Source organism: Rhinolophus sinicus, chromosome 5, assembly GCF_057876585.1.
Source record: "Rhinolophus sinicus isolate RSI-liver-muscle chromosome 5, RSI-T2T, whole genome shotgun sequence".
Lineage (NCBI taxonomy): Eukaryota > Metazoa > Chordata > Mammalia > Chiroptera > Rhinolophidae > Rhinolophus > Rhinolophus sinicus.
In genome coordinates this window covers 75,041,402-75,066,032 of record NC_142505.1, presented here as the reverse complement: position 1 = coordinate 75,066,032, position 24,631 = coordinate 75,041,402, and the positions used below count along the sequence as shown (strand labels likewise).

At 38.3% G+C, this 24,631-nt stretch overlaps 1 protein-coding gene across 8 annotated transcripts in view; it reads right to left on the bottom strand.

The window, feature by feature from the left end:
- The window catches only part of CDC42SE2 (CDC42 small effector 2), a 107,315-nt gene extending 91,305 nt beyond the window's left edge, over nt 1-16,010 (bottom strand). For 4 of the 8 annotated variants that reach the window (XM_074313466.2, XM_074313468.2, XM_074313469.2 and 1 more), the window contains exon 1: nt 3,941-4,082. The gene's annotated coding sequence lies outside the window, so the exon portion shown is untranslated. Of the gene's footprint in view, nt 1-3,940; nt 4,083-15,882 lie in introns of those variants that run through there. The other 4 variants (XM_074313470.2, XM_074313472.2, XM_019756133.3 and 1 more) reach the window with 3 other exon arrangements.
- Between the last annotated feature and the right edge of the window lie 8,621 nt (nt 16,011-24,631).

The window sequence follows — 24,631 nt, the reverse complement described above, 5'->3', positions numbered from 1 at the left end:
AAGTCCCATCCACTGAACATACCAGTTCCACAAATATCCATGCGTTCCCAATATGTATCAGGTGCAAAATATACACAATGCTGAATACATGAAAATTTCATTTTTGCTTTAGTAAGCAAAAAGTGAAAGCAGATTAAGTCAAATGAAACAGAATGATATATATGTTTAAGGACAAGATGCTTACAAAAATCCAATCATAAAGATTTAATAAGAAATCTTAGCATGAATTTCTAAGTGGGTAAGCTACCAAATGGAAATAAAAGTTTTTATCATTTAGTTGTTTCAAAGACACCTAAATTTAACATGGACTTTCTAGGAAAAAAGGGTTTGTTTTATCATAATCCATTTTGACTAAAATATATTTATAAATATTTTACAGTGTCAGGATAAAGACAATTAATTACTAAATCTTTGGCTTTCAGTTCAGAAACTCCCTGAATGATGTGGATGGGGTCCCACAGCACTTTCCACTAAATCCTGCTCTGTTTATTCTTTGCTATATTATACAAAGGTTCAAGTATACCTAAGCTTTGAACTAAGGTAGCAGGATGCATCAAGTTAATAATTAGTAAGCTAAATTCCAAGTTTTTCCAGGTAATACGAAAAAAATCAGAATGCCCTCACCTCACTAGTAAGTATTAAGGATAAGCGCAGGTCTCACTCAGTTCCTCTCAAGAATGCATGGGGAACCCATAATGTCTCCCTCTGAGACAGATCTAAAACATTACTAACATTTAACCTTCAATAAAATGTTAAAATATTTCTTTCATGAGAACGGAGATCAAGAAAACTAACAGATCAAAATATGCATTTGAGATTGTGAGAAAAATCTTATAAAGTCTCAAGAAAATATCTCAGACTCATCCTAAAGCAGATGAGAAACCTACTCATGATAAAAATAACAACGGGGACATAAAAACATAATAGCAACCTATCCTAGAGAATAAGTGTGAGAAATTAGTTATAAAGCACTTCGGAAATGTTTTATACAAATGCTAATTGATCCTCTCTCACAATCTATACGGGCAAATATTGGCAAATATGGGCACAGCTGCAATATGCTATAACAGCATCATTCTTAATCACTTTATTAATTATACCTGATAAACACTTTCTAAATCATTCTAAAGGATCTTACAAAAAAAATGAACCCTCACCCCCAAACATACACACACCCCAACTGAAGAAAGGATCAACATTTCAAATATTCCAAAAGTTATAAAATAGGATGATCCTGGAATTTATTTAGACTCAGAACATTATGAACTACTCCAAGTAGGAATAATGCTTTGAAAACATTTATAGTATTATTTTAAGGTACAAAAAAAGTAGCCATTATGGGTTCTAATTTCTTGGAAAAATTAATTTAACGTGTCAAGGCTGTCTATTGTCAACAACTCTGCTGAAGTTCTTATCCAAATAAAATATGCTAAGCATTTTTTATTCAACATATCACACCCCACTAACATTGTTCTTCATCACTATAATCATTTACTATCGTTTCTCATCAACACTAGACTATGTATCAACAGTATATTATCAAATAATTCTTCCTATAAAAAATATACATTTAAAGAAAACCTATCATAACTCTCTACCTTTAAAATTTAAGGGATTACTTCCCTCATTATTCCTAGGAACAACAATAAAAAGCTAACAGCCAGTAAGTCTAAAATTCTGAAAGTTCTATTTAAATGTACACATTATCTTCAACAATGATAAGGCCTTACAAACATTGGTGAGTCAAAAGGGTCCACCCTAAATTCAAAGGCTATCTGTAAAAAAAATGATTCATCTACATTATTTTGTTAATGATCAAGATTGACTTTGGAGCACATTAATTTGGACTTCTGAAGAGGCTAAATAAGTACTTTATCATATGTAAAAAAAGATAAAAATAGGCAATGCAACCTTATGTTCAGAATTAATAAATGCAATACTACAAATCCCATCCTTTTTTTAGAAAGTAATTTTATTGCTTTAGAAAGCAATTTATCAGTTGTAATATTAGAGGGAAAATCCAAGTATGGAACCACAAATTATTACTACATCCTTCCCTTTTCAGCACTATCAACTAAGTATTATTTGTAAATGGTGAATAAAAGGTCAAAATAAAATTTCTGAAAAGGTTATTTATTTTAAAATATGTCTTATACAAAAGGAATCCACTGTTTCTACTTGGTGATTTTTAAAGATAGGTAATGTTCCATAGCAAAGATTATTTACAGAAAACAAAACCAAAAGTACATTACTCTTCAATACACTGTACCAAAATCACCTAATATGGGAGAGGGTGAGAATAAAAATACTAGTTAGAACTCATCCACCCTTCGTTTTAAAATGTAGACATTTTATTAAACTGACAATATGAAAATGTAACCCAATAATCTTAGCCCTAGAGTTACTTTTTACCCTTTAAACAGACTGTTATGGATCTACACTTCCTGAAGCTTCACCTGTCATCCTTCCTAACTGTAGGACATTCCTCATTTGCAACATCGATAATGAGTAAAGAACTTCACACTCAAGTTTAAAAAAAGAACTGGGTTTTGTTTGCCCCTAAACATTCGGTGTGGAAAACAGGTGCAAGTACATAATAGGCGCTTAATGAGTACCTGTTGAGTAAATGGTGAGGTTTAATTATTATATATTAATGCAACATTAGTTTTCTTTTTCCCCCAAGTTTAGAGTTCTCCCTTACTCAAAGAGCAACTCAAGACCATGTCACGGTCCTTTTAAAAGCACATAAACTTCTTTATTCATAATGAAATTGAAAGCTGGGTCTCAAAAGAACAAAGTACAATTCAAGCACCTCTGATCTCCATTCTGTTGAAAGAAAATTAGAAATGAGGCTTAATTTTAAGAAACAGAAAATGTCTACCAACTTTCCTCAAGATGAAAAATTCCACATTTCAAACATTTTCTGTGCTTGTAATATTGGTAATAACTGATCATTCATCAACAGTATGTATACATGGGGTAAAAACACAAGCAAGCATATACACGAACTACATGCTGTTTCCCAATTTTTGTCCTTAATTTGAGTCAAGAGGGTATGTGCCTAAATTTCACTAGATGTGAGATCAGCTCTGTATGTTTCAAGATTCATTCATTCATTTACATATTTTACTGAGCATCTACTATATGCCAGGCCCTTTAACAAAACGTGTAAATTTTGTAACATGACCATCAGCACCGTATTCCCCTACAAAAGATTATCGTTTAAAATAGGAGCTAAAGAGAAATTGCAGTGTTGTTTCATGTACACAAGAAGTCAGCCTACTGGAGCTTCTTTACAGCTATTAATGCGGCGTCAGCGAGCCGCTACCTACCACACCCGTTACCAAAAATCACTACTAAAGCACAAGCTCTTGGGTAAAACAACCTGTAAGAGTAGCACGAGCTCCTCCGGGGAGGGGGTCGGGGCTTTCTCTCCGGGGCCCAAAGGAGCCGCGGCGCGACCCGCGGTAGGAACACACTGGACGCCTCAGGCTAGTCCCCGAGCCGGAGCAGGGGGTCCCCGCCCCTCACAAGCCCTCACCTGGAGGACCCGGGCCCTCTCCGCCCGCCCCCTGCGCCACCCTCCCGACTTCCAGACCTGCAAAGTTGGGGGAAGGGGGGGGGGGTCTTCATATCCATTTTACATCAGGCGGGCGGCTAGCTTCCTCAGCCGCCCGGCTGCCGTGAATTCTGAACTGAGTAGGTAACCATTTCTCGGAGGGAATGGAAGAAAAACCAAAGGCAGGGTCCGCATGAGGACCTCGCCCAGACCTGAAAATGGAGCCGCAGGCTCAGCCCACTGCCCGCAGCGGGCAGGGCCGGGCCGCGCTCGCCCCGGAGCCCTCGGCGCCAGGGGTTCGGGGCTTTGGGCCCCAGCCCACGGGGCCGCGACGGCTAGGAGTGTGGGCCGGCGCGCAACCGGGACCGGCGCCGCACTCACCGTCGCCTTTGTCTCGGCCGCCCGCTCCGGCCGCAGCCGCTCTCGGGGCCGGCTCCGCGGCTCCTGCCTCCCCCACGCCCGCAGCTGCGCTTCCCGGCGCACTAGCCGCTTCCTGGCCCCGCCCTCCCCGCCCAGGCTCGCGTGCAGGCGGGGCGAGGGGCGGGGCGCGCTCCGAGAGCCACGGGTGTGGGGGGGGGGAGGGTCGCGCCGCCGAGCAGCCAGCGCCGCGCTGGCCCCGCCCCCTGGCCGCGCCGGGGATGGACTCTGCCCCGGACCTCCGCGCCGCGCCGCGCTCTTCGGCTGCGCGGACTAGGAAGTCCCCTCCGACGCGAGCGGAGGACCGAGAGCGGGCTGAAACCCGCGCGGGAAAGGACGCGCCGGAAGATGGCGACCAGGGCTGGGTGGGAGCGCGCGGGAGCCCCTCCCCACCCTCTGGCAGGCGGCGACGGCCCTCGCCCCTTCCCCATACAGCGCGGAGGGGCGGCGCCTGCGCTCCAAGTGGAGCCGCGGACGCTCCCAGGCAAGCGAGGTTCGTGCGGAGCCTGTGGCTTAATTATCTTTTGGTTGTGGCAGTTGGGAGAGAGGTGCCCTGAAATCATTGGACCACTTTTTGTTGTTAATGTAAATATCTGAATTGATGAATCCGTCATTAATTGGCTTACAGCCGAGAACTCCACCTGGCATTTGAAATGTGTGAAATTAGTAGTCTACTGGATCTGAGGCTCCTTTCACTGTACATTTTATATATCCCAGAATTCAGAAACACAGAAGAGTGCAGTACCCCTATCTAGCAGACAACACTCCACTAAAATGTCTACAAGTTTTAAAACCTACAATACTTGGAATATAATACAGAAATGTACATCTTCCTCATCTTGATTGATTCCCTTAGTGCAACATTAGTTTTCTCCCCCCCCACCCCAAATTTATAGTTCTCCCTTGCACAAAAGCAACTGAAGACCATGCCACAGTCCTAGTCACTTGCTCAGGCCAAACTCTTTGGAGTCATCCTTGGCTTCTCATTCTCCCGTCTTCACCTCCAATCTTTCAAGCAAGCCTGTTGGTTGTACCTTCAGAATAAATCAGAATCAAGCCACTTCTCACCTGCATTACTTCTGTCTTCTCTGGATGGCCTACTGAATTGTCTCCCTGCCCACAATTAACTGAGTCTATTGTCAAAACAACAATGAGACTATCGTCTTACAAGAAAAGTCAGCTCCTTTCTCATCAGGTCAAAATTCTCCAGTGGCTCCCTAGTTCATTCGTTATAAAAACTAATGTCTTTACAGTGACCTACAAAGCCGTTGGATTTGCGTTTTCACTTTACCTCAGACTCCAGCTCTAACCACTCATTATGCCTTTAATATTGCTTATATTAGGGCCATTGCCGGAGCTGTTTCCTCTGCCCTTCCCTGTGCCCTGAATATTATTCCCCAATGTCAACCTTCACCTCTTTTAACTCTTTATTTATATCTCACCTTAGCAATGATGCTTAGCCTTACTGCCCTACCTAAAATTGTAACTGTCCCAACCCGAAACTCTCAATCCTTCCTCACTTTGTCTTTTCTTCCCATGACTCTTCAAACCTTGCAACAATCTTTATAATTTATTTTGTATGTTTATCTTTTAGTATCTGTCTTCCCCAGTAGAAGATGGGGTTTTTGTCTGTTTTGTTCATCTTCTGCTGTGAAACTCAAAGGCATGTTAATTCTAAAAATTTCCTAGGACAAACAATACAGAAAATTCTGAACTTAATATATAATTTGTAATCCATCCTTTGAATTACAGATGTAGTCTCTTGTGTGAATGCCTTAAGTATTAACATTTCTTGTCATTTATTCATAAAGGTTGATATTCATTATGTAAACATTTATTTTCAGACTTTTATATTTTGTTTATAACACATATGTGATTGAATACCTTAATAATATCTAATTTCAGTTGCTATTCATACATCCTTTTTTCATACATCCTTTTCTACTCAGTTGCTATTCATACTAGTAGAAAAAAAAGTCAATTAAGAAGACTTTCCTTTCAATGGAAGGATATCTTTTGTATGAAAGGCTATATGTATAATTATTTGCTCAGTATTATATTTATAGCATAGTGTCTTTATACTATATTTAATTTACCCTTTATGATTTAAAATAAAGGTTACAGGTTATCCTTTACAATGTGGATTTTTAAAATAAAATTAAATAGACTGCTTTTGTTTTAAAAATCATTGACAATGTGTTAAATCAATGTCAAAATATGGTTTGTAATTACAATAATACCAAATAATTTTTTGGAGTCAATATTTTGATGTGTCTGTACTGTCCTTAGAATTGCTACCAAATAAAATCTTATTCCAAAAGGCCAGGGTTGAAAATAGACACAGTTCACAAAATCTACATTGAAAATACTGCCAAAAGTAAATGCAACTGTTGTATTACAAAAGATACTGTTTTGCAAAATTACTAGTCCATAAACAAGAACTCAATAAAACTAACATGGTATACTTGTACCATTACAAATAATGGGAAACTTCACACCAAGGACAAAAGCAACGTGTTGATCTAACCAACTGCTATCACTATTCATGAGCTCACATTGCTGCCACAGTGGCCTGATTCTGTGATCTTTCACTTAAACAAATTTTACTTCAAAACTTTTAAAGCAAATGGATTTTTTTCCTAAAACCATGCTATTAACATTTTTTTTAAAACTACTTCCTAAAATTTGATACTAGCCATTTCTCACATACAGGAGAGAGGATGTATGGAGTCAGAGTCTGAAGTTCACACTCTAATTAGCTGAGTGACCCTGACCAAAGTCCTAAATCTTTCAAAATATGTCTTTTCTTCTAACTTAATGGGAGCATAATAGTATTCACCTCCAAGAACTATTGTGAGAAATCAAAAAGTTCTTAGTCCTGGGCCTGGCACATGCTAAGTGCTAGTAAATGCTAGTTATTATCACTACACAAGCATATAATTAAGCTCATTGCCCTACATTTGTAATACTGAGAAAATGGCTCATAATAGGCCCCAAATGGGATGGTTAGAGTTCTATACCAAGATAGTATAATATGCAATTAAGTGAATATTTTTGAAGCAGCACTAACATTTCTTCTACCATCACTATGTGCCAGGCACAATTCTCGGCAACAAAAGAAGCTAAGAGAAATAAGACCCAGACTTAGGCTACCTTCACAGTTGAATGACAAGAGACATACCGTTAGTAAATAACTACTTTCAAAGTAGTATAACCATACTTCCTGGCTTGTGAGGGACACCTCTTGTCCTGACCTAATGATTATTTGTGTCCCCTTTCATTTTCAATGTGTCCAGGTTTACATGATAAATTATGTAGTCACCCTAAGTAGAAGTATGTGTAAATTGCTTTGGGTACAGAGAAAGAACCATCAGTTCTGTGTTATGCTAAACAGACTTAAATTGCTCCTTGAAGTGAACATCTAAATTGGCCAACTTCCATTCTACCAAAACCAGGAGACATAGCAGCCCTACACAGAAACCATCACAGGGAAGCAGCCAAAATGGGGACACAAAGAAACATGTCCCAAGTCAAAGAACAGAACAAAATTCCAGAAATAGAACTAAACAAAATAGAGGCAAGCAATCTACCAGATGCAGAGTTCAAAACACTGATTATAGAGATGCTCAATGAACTTAAGGGAAGAATAGATGAACTCAGTGAAACTTTAACAAAGAGATAGGAAACATAAAGAACCAGTCAGAAATGAAGGATACATTAGAGGGACTCAACAGTTGATTAGATGAAGCAGAGGATCAAATCAGTGATTTGGAAGACAAGGTAGCAGAAAACACCCAATTCAAACTGCAAAAAGAAAAAAATCCAAAAAAATGAGGATAGTTTAAGAGGCCTCCAGGACAACATCAAGCATACCAACATTCGTCTCATGGGGGTACCAGAAGGAGGAGAGAGAGAGAGCAAGGAATTATTTGAAGAAATAATGACTGAAAACTTCCCTAACCTGGTGAAGGAAATAGACATACAAGTCCAGGAAACACAGAGAGTCCCAAACAAGATGAACCCAAAGAGGCCCACAAATACCAAAGGTTAAAGACAAAGAGAGAATCTTAAAAGCATCAAGAGAAAAGAAGTCAGTTACCTACAAGGGAGCTCCCAAAAGACTGTCAGCTGATTTCTCAACAGAAACTTTGCAGACCAGAAAGGATTGGCAGGAAATACTCAGTGATGAGAAGGAAGGATCTACAGCTAAGATTCCTCAACCCAGTAAAGCTATCATTTAGAATCAAAGGACAGATAAAGAGCTTCCCAGACAAGAAAAAGCTAAAGGAGTTCATCACCATCAAACCAGTATTACAAGAAATATTAAAGGGATTTCTTTAAGAAGAAAAAGGGAAAAAAAACAACAAAAATATGAATAATAAAATGGCAATAACTACATACCTATCAATAATTACTTTAAATACAAATGGATTAAATGCTCCAATGAAAAGACATAGGGAAGCTGAATGGATAAGAAAACAAGACCCATACATATGCCGCCTACAAGAGACCCACTTCAGATTGAAAAACACACACAGACTGAAAGTAAAGGGATGGAAAAAGATATTTCATGAAAATGGAAACAAACAAAGAAGCTGGGGTGGCAAAACTTATATCAGACAAAACAGACTTTACAACAAAGACTATAACAAGAGACAAAGAAGGACCCAGTAATTCCACTTCTGGGTATTTATCTGAAGAAACCCAAGATACTAATTCAAAAAGACATATTCATCTTTATGTTCACTGTAGCACTATTTACAATAGTCACCATATGGAAGCAACCTAAGTGTCTCTTGACAGACGACTGGATAAAGAAGTTGTACATATATACAATGGCCATAAAAAGAATCAAATCTTGCCATTTGCAACAGCGTGGATGGACCTAGAAGGTGGACTTATTTCAGTTATGTTAAGTGAAATAAGTCAGACAGAGAAAGACAAATACCATATGATTTCACTTACATGTAGAATCTAAAAAACAAAACAAACAAACAAGACAAACTCATAGACACAGAGAACAAACTGATGTTTGCCAGATGGGAGGGGGGTTGAGGGAATGGGTGAAAAAGGGGAAGGGATTAAGAAGTACAAATCGTCAGTTATAAAACATTCACAGGGATGTAAAGTACAGCATAGAGAATATAGTCAATAATACTGTAATAACTATGTATGGTGTCAGATGGGTACTAGACTTAGTGATCACTTCATAAGTTATATGAATGTCTAATCACTATGTTGTACACCTGAACTAATATTGTGTTCAACTGTAATTGAAAAATTTTAAAAATGTTTAAAAATAAATAATAAATAAATTGGCCAAGTGGACCAAAAGAAGGAAGAAAGGCAGATTTCATTTTTATTATTCTGAGTCAAAACCAAAGCCTTCCTGTACTTAACAAACTTAGTAAATCCCCTTGACTAATGCTATATGAATAGCTTGGGGATTTCATATTTTTTCCTGAATAACAGGGACACTCCAAGACACAAATGTATTCATTTATTTCTACAGCAAATATCTAATGAGCATCTATCACGTATACACGTCAGTGTGATAGAACATACAAAAAAAGATTTACAAGACATAGTGAAGTACCATAAAATCTAGTGGCAAACATCAGCCATCTTAGCTAATTAGTCAATGAGATAATGAGACACGTAGCATATGAAGTGTGATTTGGAAGACTGAGAAAAATGAGGAAACACATGGACTTATTGAGAAAGGAGAAAACGATCAATTCAGAGGAGAATCATAGTCCATAGTCCTTTCCGTGACTGAAGCAGCCAAAGGCAGGAGGGGAACCGAAGTAAAACTTTGCTTTACACTTTTACCCAGAGCTGACCCTTGCTGCTCATCAAACCACAAATATTCACTGAATGCCTGCTGTTTGCCAGGTAGCATACCAAGTGCTGTGGGAAAACTTAGTATAAAGCATGGCCTTTGTCCTTAATGAAATGTCACACAGCAACATTTGAATAATGAGACACAGTAGCCTTATGAATGCAGTTGAGGGGATCACGGAGGTCTGTATTGGTCAGAAAAGTTTTCTTAGAGGGAGGGGACTATAAGGTGGGTCTCCGGGAAGAAGGGAGTCAGATCAGTGTTTTCTAAACTAGATTGCACACCTCTGGTGGTGTGAGAGATTAATTTTGGGTAATAGGTAATACTGCACTTAAGAGAAGCAGGGAGCAAGAATGGGGAGAAGTAGTTTGGGGTACATGCAGCTTGCCTAGCTTCAACACATAGTCTGTGATGTAGTTGCATTTTAGCCCCTCAGCCAAAAAAAAAGAAAAAAGAAAAAGTGAGAAATTGTAATACAAATACTTCTGGGGACAACCAGGAACCTTTTGAGAATCATTCTTTGTCAGGTTAGAGACCAGTGACTATGAATTTCTTTTTCTTTCTTTCTTTATTTTTTTTTTTTAGCAGTTAACACCTATATATGGCAGGTAATACAGATTTTCCACATGACAGAGGTAAAAGTTTCCTTTGTACATTAAAGTTAAAAATATCAGTCAGCTATGTTAACAATGAAATCTCAGAAAAGAGATTTTAAAAAACACACAATTCTTTTTGCAATTGCAACAAAAAGAATATAATACCTAGGAATAAACTTAACCAAGGATGTGAAAGACCTATATGCAGAAAACCGTAAGACATTTTTAAAAGAAATTGAAGAAGACACAAAGAAATGGAAAGATATTCCATGCTCATGGATTGGAAGAATCAATATAGTTAAAATGGCTGTATTACCCAAAGCAATATACAGATTTAATGCAATGCCCATCAAAATCCCAACGACATTTTTTTTAAAGAAATAGAACAAAAAATCATCAGATTTGTGTGGAAACACAAAAGACCCCAAATAGCCAAAACAATCCTAAGAAAAAAGAACAATGCTGGAGGTATCACACTCCCTGACTTTAGCTTGTACTACAGGGCTACAATAATCAAAATAGCATGGTATTGGCAGAAAAATAGACACACAGACCAATGGAATAGAATTGAGAACCCAGAAATAAACCCACATAAATATGGACAGACAATTTTTGACAAAGAAGCAAAAAACACACAATGGAGAAAAGACTGCTTCTTCAATAAATGGTGCTGGGAAAATTGGAAAGCCACGTGCAAAAGAATGAAACAGGACTGCTATCTGTCACCATGTACCAAAATTAATTCAAAATGTATCAAAGACCTAAGCATAAGACCTGAAACAATAAACTGCATAGAAGAAAACATAGATACTAAACTTATGGACCTTGAGTTAAAGGAGCATTTTATGAATTTGACTCCAAAGGCAAGGGAAGTAAGAGCTGAAATAAATGAATGGGACTATATCAAACTTAAAAGCTTCTGCACAGCAAAAGAAACCATCAACAAAATAAAGAGGCAACCAACTGAATGGGAGAAGATTTTTGCAAACAATGCCTCTGGTAAGGGGCTAATATCCAAAATATATACAAGGAACTCATGAAACTCAACACCAAAAAAACAAACAACCCAATTGAAAAATGGGCAGATGACCTGAAAAGACATTTCTCCAAAGAGGACATACAAATGGCAAATAGACATATGAAAAAAAGCTCAACATCACTAATCATCAGAGAAATGCAAATAAAAACCACAATGAGATATCACCTCACCCCAGTCAGAATGGCTATCACCAACAAGACAAATAGTAACAAGTGCTGGAGAAGCTGTGGAGATAAAGGAACCCTCATACACTGTTGGTGGGAATGCAGATTGGTGCAGCCGCTATGGAAGGCAGTGTGGAGGTTCCTCAAAAAATTAAGAATAGAATTACCATATGACCCAGCAATCTCTTTCCTGGGTATCTACCAAAAAAATCTGAAAACATTTATCTATAAAGACATGTGTGCTCCAATGTTCATTGCAGTTTTATTTACAGTGGCCAAGACATGGAAACAACCAAAATGTCCTTCGATAGATGAATGGATAAAGAAGTTGTGATATATATACACAATGCAATACTACTCGGTGTAAGAAAAGATGAAATAGGACCATTTGTGACAACATGGAAGGATCTTGAGATTATAATGCTAAGAGAAATAAGTCAGACAAAAAAAGTAGAGAACCATATGATTTCACTGATATGTGGTATATAAAACTGAAAAAAACAACAACAAAAGAACAAGACAAACAAATGAAGAAACAAAAACTCATAGACACAGACAATAGTTTAGGGGTTACCAGAGGGTAAGAGGGGAGGGGGGCTCTAGAAGAGGGTAAATGGAGTCTAATATATGGTGATGGAAAGAGAACTGACCCTGGGTGGTGAACACACAATGTGAGATATAGGTAATGTATTACAGAATTGTGCAACTGAAATCTATGTAACTTTACTAACAATTGTCACCCCAATAAACTTTAATAAAAAAAATAAATAAATAAGAAAAAAAAAATATATATATATATATGAGTCAGCTACAGCAACCTCTCAAGGAAACAGTAGGTGGCAATACAAAGAAAGGGGACGTGGCATTTGAGAGAGCACAGAGTTGGCAAGCAAAGGTCCAGTAACTGGCACATTAAATGTATGTTCCCAGGGAGAACAAGAGCCACACAGATTCTGAGCTGAGCACTGGCAGACTGGCATGCAGGAGTGGGCAAAGGAGGAGTCCAAAAGGCAGGTACCCCTGAGGGAGTGGAGTCTGCACTGGGCTGCAGGCAAGGGGAGGGGGCTCCGCCCTGCACCCAAGGAAGCTCCTGGGCCCAGAGGAACTGGCAGAAGTGACCCGAGTGTCCTGTTAGGAAGCCATGCCGCGGGCATCAGCAGGACTCCCAGCTCCATGGTTTACCAGGGTTCCAGCAAGAGGAAACACAGAGGCTCGAAGTGCCCAGACATTGATGCCCTTAAAACGGGAGGGACAGAAACGTCACACTTCCTCCTAGCACGGAGAGCTGCATGTTGCTTTCACAAAGAAAGTTTTATGATGAGTAAAATTTGGGGGTAAAGTTGGAAGAAAGGGTAGGTGGCAAACCAGGGTTCTTCAGATCCCATCCTCCTCTCCTTGCCCAGTACATGTTACTGCCTGACAGTGAGTCAGCTCTTGCTTTTATCCCTGGGACGAGCAAGCTAAATAGCTGGTAGGATTCTGATACCTTGCCCCCTGCCACTGTCTCTGTGGGGTGTACATGCCCCATATGATCCCCAGGACTGTAGTGGGCAGTCTACTGAAATGCACTACCCACTGCCCCCAGTATCCCAAGCCCTAATCCCTGGAATCTGTGAACAGGATGAGATACCATACCCATGATTATGTTCTGTTGTATGTCACAGTTGACCTTAACATAAGATTATCTGGGTGGGCCTGATCTCATTATATGAGCCCCTTATTAAAAGCAGAGAGTTTTCTACGGCTGGTGGCAGAAGGAGAAGTCAGAGAGATTCAAAGCAGGAAAAAGATTTGATGTGCCATTGCTGGCTTGGAGATGGGGGATGGGACACATGACAAGGAATACAGCTGGCCTCCAGAAGCAAAGAGTGGCCCCTGGCTGACAGCCAGCAGAGAATCAGGAACCCAAGTTCTATATCCACAAAGAACTGAATTCTGTCAACAACAAGAATGCACTTGGAAGCAGATTTTCTCCCCAGTCTCAGGTTCCTCAGACTTGCACGAACTGTGATTTTAGCCATGTGATACTGTGAGCAGAGAATTCAGTAACATCATACTGGACTTCTGACCTACAGATCATATGAGCAAACTAATGGATGTTGTTTTAAGCCACTAGTGGTCATGTGTTACACAACAATAGAAAACTAACACAACCACTGTCACTAAATGAACCCTTCTCTAGACAGGATATGAGGTGGCCCTCCAGCCTCACGAGTGTATCTTAGTTTCCTCTCTATCATCAACCCACAAAGATAAACAGATCAATTCTCAGGCATTAGTAAACAACCTTTGGTCATTTATGATTATATGGGGAAGGGAAAAGATGGGAATTCCTAATATTTGGCATGTGAGGGATATATATGTTATTTTCTTTTGGGTAAAAAAGGAAATATGACCTTATTTTGAAGTAACAAGCTGGTGAGACCTCACAATTGTGGATGGTAGAATTTCTGGTAGCATATAGTACCAGCCTCTGAAAAGGAAAGGCATTCTAATAAAAAGGGAATGACCTCTAGGGTCAGGTGGCTATGAGTATGCTTTGCAGGTTGCTAGCTGTCTGATCATGGGTTTGTGGAAAATTTTCTAACCTCTTGGAGCCCCAATCTAGTTATCTTAAAACAGGAATAATACCTATCTAATAAGATTGGGGAAAATTAAATGAAATAGTTTATATAAGGTCTCAGTGCCTGCAGCACAGTAGACTGTCAATATTTGTCTATCAAAAGTTTGTTTCCATTATTAGAGTGGAATTTTTTCACAACTTCCTGGCAGTGTTTTTAAAGCAAAAGTAACTATAGCATACACCAAACCAATACTGTCCTACAGAAATATAATGCAGGCCACATATGTAGTTTAAATTTTTCTAGTAGCCCATGAAAAAAAAGTAAAAATAAACATATGAAACTCATTTTAATAATATATTTTAACCCAGTATCAAAATATTGTCATTTCACCATGCAATCAATATAAAAGTATATTAATGATATATTTACTAAGCCTTCGAAATTTAGTTGTATTTTTTTCTACTTATAGCATATTTCAATCCAATATAGCTGTGTTTCAAGAGCTCAGTAGCAACATGTAGCTAGTGGGTATGGTATTGGACAGCTTAGCACTAGACCTCTAAATTAATATTTCAATAAATTCTCCATTATTCTTTGTTAATTCTAAAATAAACACAAATAGATGATAAGTAGATAATTATAGACGTATGAGAACACATATGCACACACATTACACCCTGGCACATACCAAACCCGGATGGTTTTCTTTTGCTTTGTCTTGTTTTGTTTTGTTTACCATCATTTAGTTACAATGAGTCACACTTCAGTTAGAAGATCAGGGTATAAGTGGTACATGGGGTTCTGATTTCAAATTCCACAACATACCACAAGTCAGAGCTACTAAGCCAAAGTAAAGTAATACTAGGAACCATGATAGCGAGGTTAAAACAACAAGATATCTTGCACACACAAAAAAATACACATTAGTTTTTAAAGTAACTTTAGTAGAGGATTATATATTTATTTCCTTTGCTTTTCCTTTGAAAACATTGGACTAGATTTCTGGATTCTACATAAGCTTGTTTTCACTTTCTAAGTCGAAATCTCCTTTATGTGAAAATGAGGACTAAAGCAAATTAGAACTGGTGAAGAGCAGGAGCAGTACACAGCAGCCCCATAAGGGCTCCCACACAATCTGTGACACTCGTATGGGGATATTCAAAGACGGTTCAGACAGTGATCTTGCCCCTAGGGTGGATACATTCAGATAGGAAAAAAATAGGACACATCCAAATATGTACAATACAAGGTGGAACACTGAAAGGGATTGAGAAATACCACACACACACAAAAAAAGCTACCACGAGTTATCTGTAAGAACAGAGTCGTTTTTAGTGGGGATGAGGGAGGGTTTCCTAGAAAATTATTTTTTGTGAGAGGTTTTAAAAAATAGTCTTTAAAGGACAGTTAATAGGTCTCAATTCAACTCAACAGATACTTGCTGTCTACCTACTGTGTGGCAGGCCCCATAGGAGACAGTGGGGATTTACTGACGGGAGTCTGTAGGCTGTTGGGATGGGGATGGAGAATGGTGAGACGAGTAAAACCAACAATGCAGCACTGCTCTGCATCCAGCAGCTTTTTGTACCTCTGACATCCCTCTGCCTCTAAAGTCTTCCCAGGCTCTGCCTCTCATACCCACAACTTCTTGTCTCTTCTCTGTTTCTGATCCTTCACTTAGAACAGAACTCTTAGTCTTACCTTATTCTCAGGCCAGCCTGGCCTCCGGATGAATGTCTCATTCTCTGGCCCCTGCTCTGCAGCCACATGCAGTGTCTGCAGAGTCCCTGCTCTGGCTCTAGCTCTACTCAGGAAGCTGCTGAATCAAGAAGCTACCACCACAGTTTCCGGCACCAGCAGTACTCTGGTGTGAAGAGGAAGTTGGGCAGTTTACTCAGTGTTATCTTAGAGATAGTTCTAGTGGAGGACATTTGAGTCAGCCTCTGGGGATCCAGAGAGGATTCCTAAAAGAGCAGGTACTTGAGGAATTATCTAAGAAAGGAAGGATGCGATTTATGGGCATTGAAGAACGACGTGTATGACATCAGGAAGAGATGAGAGTGTGATGTCCTTAGGGAACTGGAGTATGAGTGCAGGGTTGGAGGAAGGTACCTGTGGGTGTACAGAGGAAATGATGCTGGGCCTGCAGAACGGGCCGAGGTCATGCTAAGGAGTTTGACTTTATGTAGAAGATGGTAACAAGTAGGCAGAAAAACAAAATTCATGTCTGATGTTACTTCAAGAGTAAAGTTTATATATATGGACATATCATTAATGTATCATACATGCTCTTTGAACTTCAAAATATTCTCGTTTCAATGACTTCCTTGAGAAGCTCCATGTAGCATTCATTCACAAAGGGCTGTATGCGAAAACTCGAAATGGAATTATAGCACCTACATGATTATTTCGTGCTCATCTGTTTCCTTTTAAGAAGTCATCAGTACTGTGGAGGTTGGTTTCTTCCTGGTTAATTTTTCATTGATCTGAAGAGCTTTTTAAAAATTAAGTAGGATTATCTCATGAACAATAATCGCACACACATGAGATTCAATGGGCACTGTCAATTCCATGACTTATTCTGTTATTCATGTATTCTCTCCAGGACAATATTTTTCATTTTGTCTTCTCTCACAGTATAAAACTGCATATTCTACTCTACTAAAAAGTAGATTAAGTGCAAAGAGAAAAATGATGAGAATGTCTTAGAAGAGGTTATGTCTTTAAAGAGAAAGAAATTAATTTATCTGGGGGGGCATTAACATTTTGACCATTTGATAAGTTCATGGGAATTTCTTAAATGGAGAAAAGATAAAAGGTCTTTTTTTTTTTTTTTAAATTACCTTTAATAAAAAGAATGATCTCTATAGGAATTTATTGGTTTAGGAAATTGAAAAGGACTAAAGGGGCTTATTAGAGTTTCTTGCTCCAGAAAGACCTTCCCAACATATTCTTTTGCCCACCAAGAAATAATTTCAGTTCTACTTTCATATTCCACTAACTGATAATTGTAAATCAATGAAGCAGATATACAAAATATTAAGATAAGAATTATCTGTTAAGAATTCTGATAAATAGCTGTAGTCTTATGCATTATAGCTATAGTACCATGTTTTCCTGACAATAAGACCAGTTCTTATACATATTTCCCCCAAAATAAGACTGGGTCATATTAATTTTTGCTCCAAAAGACTCATTAGGGAGTATTTTCAAGGGATGTCTTATTTTTTCATGTATAACAATCTACATTTATTCAAATACAGTCATGTCATCTTCTTCTGGAACATCACCATAACGTACTAAATGTGTCCGTCTGGCTGATGATCTTAACTAGGGCTTATTTTCGGGGTAGGTCTTATTTTCGGGGAAACATGGTATTATATCTTCATTTTGTTTTTATATAGTTTTATTACATCTATATACTTTTTTTAAAGAACATTTTTAAAATTAATGGACTTTTTTTTTTAGTTTTAGATTTACAGAAAAATTGGGTGGAAAGTACACGAGTTCCCATATAACCCTCATCTACCAACCCTCAGCTTCCCCTGTTATTAACATCTTGTATTATTGTGGTAGATTTGTTATAATTGATCATTTTAAACAAAATTGTAAACTCTCTTCTAAAAAGGTTTTGAATATCTTATGTTAGATTTATTCTTAGAGACTTAATATTCTCTAATATTACTGTAAATAGTTTCTTTTTCACTATGTTTTCTAGTTGTTTGGTGCTAATATATAGGAAAGCAACTGACTTTTGTCTGACATTGGACATTTTGTGAATTTGTAGATTACTTTGGGTTTTCTATGTAACCAATATCAACTGCAAATATTGACCATTTTGTTTCCTTCTTTGCCAACCCTTATGCCTTGTATATACTGGTTAGGACCTCCAATGTAAGATTTAATAAAAAAGACAACAGAGGAATCTGTGTCTCATTCCAGTTTATAAAAGTAATGCTTCTAATATTTTCCCTCTTAGAATGTTGTTTGCTTTAGTTTATCTACAGGTAACTCTTAATCACATTAAGGAAGATGAGAGGGTAGATCCAACATGTATACAATTGGTGTCCTCAAATACGAACCCTTCCCCTGCCCCAAAGGACCATCTTAAGTATTTAAAGACATAAATCAAGAAAACTTTTTCTCCAGATAAGAGGTGACTTGACTCCACTATGAACCAACCAACATGAAACATATCCTAGCAAGAAAAGTTATTGAGCATTAAAGATAAAGAAAGAAAACTGGTTTGCCAGGCAAAAGTTTAACTCACAATAACTGTATTTCAGGTTTCACCATGGCCCTGATTAGAGGCCAGTAAAATAATGTCCTCAAAGAACTCAAAGTCCTCAAGGATAGAAAGTGTGACTCAAGAATTTCATGCCCGGTAAGTTGCTTTTCAGGTATAAAAGCAATATAAGTACAATTCTGAATATGGAAGAATTCAGGGAATATCATACCCATTAGTTCTTCTTGAACAAACTACTTGAGGATTCACTTTCAACCAACTAAGAGATAAATGGAGAAACTATGGCAAAAGGACAAAGTATGTAATATTGAATTTTACTGTGAGAATAGAACAAAATAAAAGGTTTGTGGTTAAAATGTAAATGTCACAAATTTTGATGTTAAAGGAATGTTACTTTTAACAAAAGTTGGGAAAGGAAGAAAAAAGGTAAAGACTCTAATAATATATATAAGAAAAGTCATCTGGTAAGGGGGGAGAAGGGTAGAAGATGAGGGTAAAGGGATCAGATATATGGTGATGGAAGAACTGACTGGGTGGTGAACACACAATGTGGTATATAGATGATGTAATACAGAATTGTACACCTGAAATCTGTGTAATTTTACTAATAATTGTCACCCCAATAAACTTAAAAAAAATTCAGGTGATTCTCATACGTAGCAAAATTTAGGAACCACTGCACAATGGGAATGACGAGAGTTACTCTGCTGTTTTAAGCCTCAGTTGTCTACAGTAAGTACACCAAACACTCCTGACTTGTACCAGTTTCAGGACTGTTGAGCAATGAAGACAGCAGTGTGTAACAATCAGTACATTAACGTACAGTCTTGGCAAGAACAAGCTGTTCGTGACTATGCATCTGGACAATTGTTATGGAAGTTACCAACAAAGGTTACAGGGAATAAACGCAACCCGCATGCCCGGTACCCAGACGTCCATATCAACCTTGGAGACTGACAAAAGAACAGTAAGTACAGGGCAGAACAAAAATAAATAAATTAACAAACAAACAACCCCAGAAATAACTACTGTAAGCTCTGGTATTCAGAAAATTCAAGAATGGGGTCTCCTCATTGGGAGAAGAGGAGTTGGGAACTGACATAATCCTTGTCCTTTCTTTCCTGTTCCCATAACTTTCTTAGTCCCATTCTGGGTTTTTCTGTCAGTCATTTGCTTGTCTGTGGTTTAGTTCCACAGACACAGCAAAACACATTCCAGGTTATCTGGCTGGCTGCAATTCTGAGCCATTGGTAGCCAATATTTGGGCTTTTTTTTTACATTTTCTCTGTATACTGTAGGAACAGTTCCTGCTGTCACTTATCATGGTCCCACCACCCCATAATTTTGAGTCCCTAACTTTAGCCATAAAAAAATACACATTTACTTTGTTTGTTTTTCTGGAAGGAAAACTACCCTGAGTTTCCTTCCTACAGTGAATCCCGTTTCTTCACAGTGATCTACATATTTTCAGGTGTTGAGGACCAGTAGATCTTGCTGCTATAACGTCTCATCTCAAGGGTTGGAGCAGATTCCTCGCCAGCGTCTCTTGCTCCTGTGCTCACAGAAATCGGTGGCCACCCCACACACTCCTGGGTTAGCAGACATTGTGGCCTCACCCCGCTGGGACTAGACACCTGGCCCAGCCCATTTTTGATTTTTGAAAATGTTCTTTGTGTGCTTGAAATGAATGTGTTTTCTGCAAGTGTGTCCATTAAGTCAAGCTTGCTAATCATATTGTTTGAATCTTGTCTTTGTCTGGTTTTTCTTGAGTCTGTTTATTATATCAATATTGAAAAAGGTGAATTCATATCACCCACTCTAAATACGATTTTGTCTAATTCTACCGGTACTTATGTCAATTTTTGCCTTTTAAATGTGGGGCCCATGTTAAGTCCATCCAAATCTGAAATGTTATATCTCCCTGGTGAATTGGACTTGGACCTTTTATCATGATGAAGTATTTATCTCTAGTAGTATTTTTTGTTTTAAAGCCTGAGATTAGTAAAGCTCCATCAGCTTTCTTTTTGTTAGTTTTTGTACAGTCTAACTTTTCCCATTCTTCTGCTTTCAAGATCTCCACTCAAAACAATGGGAGTTTATTGAATTCTAATGAGAAAGTCATTTCAGTCACCCCATTGTTTTCTGGCTTCCACTGCTGTTGTTGGATGTGGCTCCTTTACAGGCACACACTGCAGATGTGAGCTTGGGCAGCACAAACTCCAGCTAAGACAATTCAGAACGACCGTTCCTAGGTCAAAGTTCTCTTTCTCATGTGCCGGGATTGTGAGCCTCCTGTGCAAAACCCGAAACACAAACTTAATTTATAAGGAGCTTTAACTTTTGATCGATATCAGAACCTCTCCATTTCACTGAGAATCTTTGCTTTAGAAATGACCAAGTTCTGAGATCAGGACTGGCTACATAATTTGTGCTGCTCTGTGCACAATGAAAATGTGGGGCTTTTAGTTTAAAAAAAAGTATATATTAAGAATATCAAGACAGCAATAGCAGAACATTAAGCCAAGTTCAGGGTCCTTCTGAGTTTGGGACCCTGTGCCACTGCTGAGGTTGCAAATCTGTGAAACTGGCCCCATGTGAGACAGACTGCTTGCTGATCTGATCTATTACTTTTTTGCACAAATGGAACCATTTGTTCCAGTAGGACTTCAGTGAAATTCAAAGGAGAAGAAAGTTGATCCCAAGAGATGAGTCAAAAAACTTGAGAAAGAAATTGATAACCTACATACTTTTTTCTAGAAGGAACATATAAACAATAAATTCTTACAATTTTTTTAAATGATACTATTCAGTTTATTCACCTTCTCTCTCTCTCTCTTTTTAAATTGGGGAAGGGGAACAGGACTTTATTAGGGAACAGTATGTACTTCCAGGACTTTTTTCCAAGTCAAGTTGTTGTCCTTTCAGTCTTAGTTGTGGAGGGTGCAGCTCAGCTCCAGGTCCAGTTGCCGTTTTCTAGTTTCAGGGGGCACAGCCCACCATCCCTTGTGGGAGTCGAACCGGCAACCTTGTGGCTGAGAGGACACGCTCCAACCAACTGAGCCATCCGGGAACTCAGCAACAGCTCAGCGGCAGCTCAACTCAAGGTGCCATGTTCAATCTTAGTTGCAGGGGGCGCTGCCCACCATCCCTTGTGGGACTCAAGTAGTTGAACCGGCAACCTTGTGGTTGAGAGCCCACTGGCCCATGTGGGAATCGAACCGGCAGCCTTCGCCTGAGCCACCGGGCCAGCCCAATTCTTACAATTCTTGGCTATTAATTTCAGAATACAACTTACCCTAATTATAATAATCCAGAACAAGTATTGAAGAGGTGAAGGGACTCATTTCTGAAGGGGGAAAAAGAAATAAAAAATTCAATTCTGTTTTCTGAATATTTTCCCACAGCTACCAATACTTCAGATTTCACTGTGGAAATAATAACTTAGATGAAATAAATGCATACCACCAAGTAAATAATAGTTCTGTGATATATGAATGCAAGGGAATCAAGGCAAATTAAAATTTGGATATCTAATTATCTAATAAGATACCATGCTTTCATTACATTGGACAAATAAAAAGCAATAATATTATCCATTCACTCAACAAATGTTTATTGAGTGCCTACTCTATGTCAAGTAGAGAGACAGTAAAAAAATAAGATTGTGTATGTATACATATGTGTGTGTATGTAAATATAGATGAGTATGTACGTATATGTATCAGAGATTAGTGTTAAAGAGAAAAAAGCAGATAATGGGAATAGGAAGCAGAGAAGGGTGGACATTTTAAAGGGGTGGTCAAGGAGATTTCACTGAGAAGATGATATCTGAGGAAATGCTTGAAGAAGATGCAGGTATTATGAGAATGTTGAGTCTGTTTGTGGGTATGAAGAGATTGAAGATGGAGAAGAAATTAATGATGGAGGATGGTTTGGGAGGTGATAAGGGGGTGGATGAAGGGATATAGACAAAGGGGTTGATCCTGTAAAGGGAAAAGACAATTCATTTTTGAGATCAGAGAAAATGACTTTAAAATGAATTCAGAGCAAAGTGGCATTGCAAATTGTTGACTTTTATACAAAGTTAAGATGATATTAGCAACCTTCATTATGTGTGGCATGTGACAAAATCTAAAGAAACAGTGGTGATATTAGTAGAGAAAAGAAAGTGCATAGGATAGAAAAGTAAGAATATATCATTTGAGAGCTGAAGTATAGAATAAGGAAAAACAAACTTACTTAGCATAATACATGAGAAGACAGTGTGTAATGAATTATTACTATTACAGCTTATAAAGGAAGCATCATGCAAAATAAGACCATAATTTTATAATCTTGAGAAAAACGTAAAATATATGAAGGAAATTCAGAGAGTAGAAATTAACTAGCATGAGCGAGAAATTTTTTAATCGTCAATAAACACCGGTTTGGATTTTATGTACCCTGGCAATAAAGGCAAAAGTGAATTACATCATGGCATTTATTATTCATTTCTGACATAAGAATGCATACAAAATCAATGATATGGGCATACACTTTTCCAGAACTAACTTTAGGACAAATTTACTGTAAACCCTTTGATGTTTAAGGGGAATCCGATAACAAAATAGGTAATATTTTTACGGTGATTTCATTAAAAACCAGGGAATTGCTAGTCACAATTCTATAAACCAGAAAGCACAGCATGAGATCACAGGTAAACAAAGTCTAGGTCACTTGTTTGTGGTGACCTCACAATACAAGGATGTTTACTCTTAGAGACTCTCACTGAAGTTCTGAATAAGGTCTGCCTAGGCTTCAGAGCAGAAGGTTAAGCGTTAATGCTGGACTGCACCTCAATATACCAATGTATTTTCCTGATAGCGTTTACAAAGTCCTGAAACAAATGGTCAGTAGAAATTAGATGTACAGTTTGAGAGTTAACCAGGCAAAAGTAAACACACAAAGGAATGTTAGAAGTAGAGAAACCTGATACTGCTATGTTTATGAATGAAAGAATAGAATGGAAAAGTAGTTTAGCTTCTGAACTAAGGCAGAACATAATAAAAATCCATAACGTGAATTTTGAAATTCAGAAAAATGTTGCATAAATATAGAGAAATGTATAAAATCTGTAACTAAGCCCATAAGAAAGAAAAATTCCCAGGTCCCAGAAATGAAAGAAAACACCATTCTAAAGTGGAAATGGTAAACAAGGATCTAGGTCACTTGTTTTGTGATGATCTCAACTGGCACTGAGGCAGATTACTGGATACAAATCTTCACCCTAAAGAGCTGGAGGCTGGAGTTGGATAATCATAGGAAAACTTAACATTCAGCCTTGACCCTTTCAAAACAGAGATATGGAACCGATACTTCCTATAAAAAGCAACTACCCGTGGAAGGATCTCCCCTCAGTAGAAAAACACCCTCAAATCAGAGAAGAGTCAAGGAAGTTTGCTCTGAGCAGGACTCTGGCATAGAGACACCCACTTCCCCACTGAGAAACAAAACCTAAAGCTAAGCCTCTCTAGGATGTGGAATTTGAAATTATTCTACCCCTATGGTGAGGAAACTCCCAGCTGAGACATTAATATTAAAACTGGTGCTGGACCCCAGTGAAAACACCCAGGGGGCCTGGCAGTAGCAAACCTAAAACTGCTCTATAGGGATGTTTCTTTAACAATGGTCATATGAATTCTACACTCAAGGTTCACAAGAAAAAATGACAAAACATATGAAATTACAGTCCACAAAAACTCAATAAGGAGGATAAGTAACCTCAAAAACTTAGTTACAGAAAAATATTTCTGCAAGATAATTTTCTTTCAAATTATTTTTAAATTATCCATTCATCTATCGAAGGACATTTTGGTTGTTTCCATGTCTTGGCCACCGTAAACAAAGCTGCAATGAACACTGGAGCACATGTGTCTACACAATGGAATACTATTCGGCGGTAAGAAAAGATGATATAGGAACATTTGTGACAACATGGATGGATCTTGAGAGTGTAATGCTGAGCGAAATAAGTCAGACAGAAAAAGCAGAGAACCATGTGATTTCACTGATATGTGGTATATAAACCAAAAACAACAAAAGAACAAGACAAACAAATGAGAAACAAAAACTCATAGACACAGACAATAGTTTAGTGGTTACCAGAGGGTAAGGGGGGTGGGGGATGGGAGATGAGGGTAAAGAGGATCAAATATATGGTGATGG